The sequence below is a fragment of the Triticum urartu genome, chromosome 2, assembly GCF_003073215.2.
Source record: "Triticum urartu cultivar G1812 chromosome 2, Tu2.1, whole genome shotgun sequence".
In the NCBI taxonomy this organism is placed as follows: Eukaryota; Viridiplantae; Streptophyta; class Magnoliopsida; order Poales; family Poaceae; genus Triticum; species Triticum urartu.
The window spans coordinates 278,841,211-278,843,781 of record NC_053023.1 but is presented as its reverse complement, the minus strand read 5'-3'; positions in this window follow the sequence as shown (position 1 = coordinate 278,843,781).

The following is a 2,571-nucleotide window of genomic DNA, read 5'->3' as shown; positions in this document are numbered from 1 at the left end:
TTCTCGTTGCCCGCTGCTTCTTCTTCTCCTTTGTCTCCCCGTCTTGTCGAAGTGCTCATGGCACCAACGAGGAAGTTCTCCGCCGTAGAGAATGGGAAGGCCCCCAAGGAGGGACCGGATTCGCCGCCGCCCAAGAGGGTCCGCGGACGTCCGTGCAAGTACGTCGCGACCCTAATGGTGGCACCTTAGGGCACACTCCTCCAAGAGCGGGCGCTGCCTCTGGCGGCCTTGGCGGTGCTTCTTCTTGTGGGGGAGGGACCATGTATAAGGCAGGTCCTGTGATGGGGGAAGGCGCGCCATGGTTGCCCGGCCTCCCCGGCCGTGCTTCCACTCGGCGGAAGCGTTTCCGGAGTTTGTCGTGTGGTCGGAGAGGCCCGCTGGCACCTGGCTCACGCTCCCGCGCTTCTTTGCGGGTGCGCTGCAGACCGTGGGGCTTGATGACCTCTGGCTGCGGGCTGACGACTGCTGCAGCAGAGCCTCGTGGGCGGGGGTTAAAGTCACAGTCGCGGGCAACGTGTCCTTCACCCGAGGTTGGTAGGTGTTTGCCCGTGCGCGAGGCCTTAGTGGGAGGTGGACCCTCCACTTCAGGTACGACGGCCTTGCAACCCTCAACGCTAGCGTGTTTGGGGAAGACGGCCGCCGCGCGGGGTGCTACCCTGAAGATGGCAATAGCGGCGATGAGCCTGGCCTTGGCGATGGACACAACGACGACGAGGGTGAGCTTGCCCTTGGCGACAGCCGCTCCACCTCCAGTAGCAGTGGCTCCCCCTCCAGGGAGAGCACCAGCAGCGGTGGCTATGATGAGTCACCGCGCCGCCAGGCTCGGATCGGGGAACGCGACGGTCCATATCACCACCGTGCTCCGGTGAAGCTGGAGGAAGGCTTGGGCTGAGCTTCGGGCTTTGCGTGAGCTTGACCGCAGGAGGTATTGTGGTTGTGAGGCATGCTTTTGTTTTCCCTTTCCTTTCTCCTACATTTGGAAAAAGTAGAGGGCCGTGCTGGGGTGTGTAATGAACTGCGACGCTCTTGCCACTATGTTATGTTTGTTTTTTGTAAGAACTAGTAAGTTTATTTTTTTGTAAGTTTATTTTTTGTAAGAACTAGTTGAATTAATAGAACTAGTTGAACATGTCACATTGTTGTTATTTTTTTAGTTAAAGCAATTATTCCTGCATCGACGTTGACGGTGCCTATCCCGGATCCTCATCGTCGACTCGGTGGAGGACACCTGCTTGACCAGATGGCCAGGTCCGGGACTGGGCTCCGCCGGGCTGGTACTACGAGGCACTACCTACCGAGGGCGTAGCTTGGTGAGGAGCCAGCCCGTCGTTGACCAGAACCTTCTTTGGTGGCGGTCGTGTGAGCCAGTGACGGTGCAGAGGCTTGAGGACCCCACAGAGGTGGTACGTCATCATGTCAGCGAGGAGGAAGCGCATGTCCGTCGCTACTTGTTTGCGTTGGAGCACAGGTTCTCCAATACCTGGCAGGTTCTCTAGGGATCTCACTTGAGCTATGATCTTGTGATGGTTCGTTCTCTTTGGGTTTCACCGCCCGCACCGATACCCGTCGTGCGCTAGGGTTTTAGTTGTATTAGTGTTGTTATATGTATGATACTATTCAGGATGTATTAGTGTTAATATTCGACGATGTATAGATGCATGAGGTGATTTACTTTTGCTTATTGAATGCATGCTAATTTGAATACTTATTTATTTTATGATTTGGTTTTGCTTATTGAATGCTCATGTCAATAAGAGTCCTATAAGATATTTTGAAATGTATATCTTGTGTTGCTGAAATGGGATATGTGCTTTCCCAAGTGGCCGGTCATGTTTGCAGGCTACACCTCTGAGTGACCTATGTTTTGCTAGAGTTTTGATTCATTTCCGTTCCGGCAAACCGCAGGCGCTCGATATGTCCTATTTTAGCAAAGGTCATTGATACCTCTTGACCATTGCGTTGGTTTTCCCTTGAAGAGGAAAGGGTGATGCAGCAAAGTCGCGTAAGTATTTCCCTCAATTTTTGAGAACCAAGGTATCAATCCAGTAGGAGGCCACACGCAAGTCCCTCGTACCTACACAAAAAAATAAGAACCTTGCAACCAACGCGATAAAGGGGTTGACAATCCCTTCACGGTCACTTACAAGAGTGAGATCTAATAGAGATAATAATGATAATATAAATATTTATTTTATTTTTATGATATAGGTTGAAAGTAAAGATTGCAAAATAAAATAGATTGGAAACTTATATGATGGAGAATAGACCAAGGGGCCATAGGTTTCATTAGTGGCCTCTCTCCAGATAGCATAAGTATTACGGTGGGCGAACGAATAACTGTCGAGCAATTGATACAAAAGCGAATATTTATGAGAATATCTAGGCATGATCATGTATATAGGCATCACGTCCATGACAAGTAGACCGACTCCTGCCTGCATCTACTACTATTACTCCACACATCGACCGCTATCTAGCATGCATCTAGAGTATTAAGTTCATAAGAATAGAGTAACGCCTTAGGTAAGATGACATGATGTAGAGCGATAAACTCAAGCAATATGATATAAA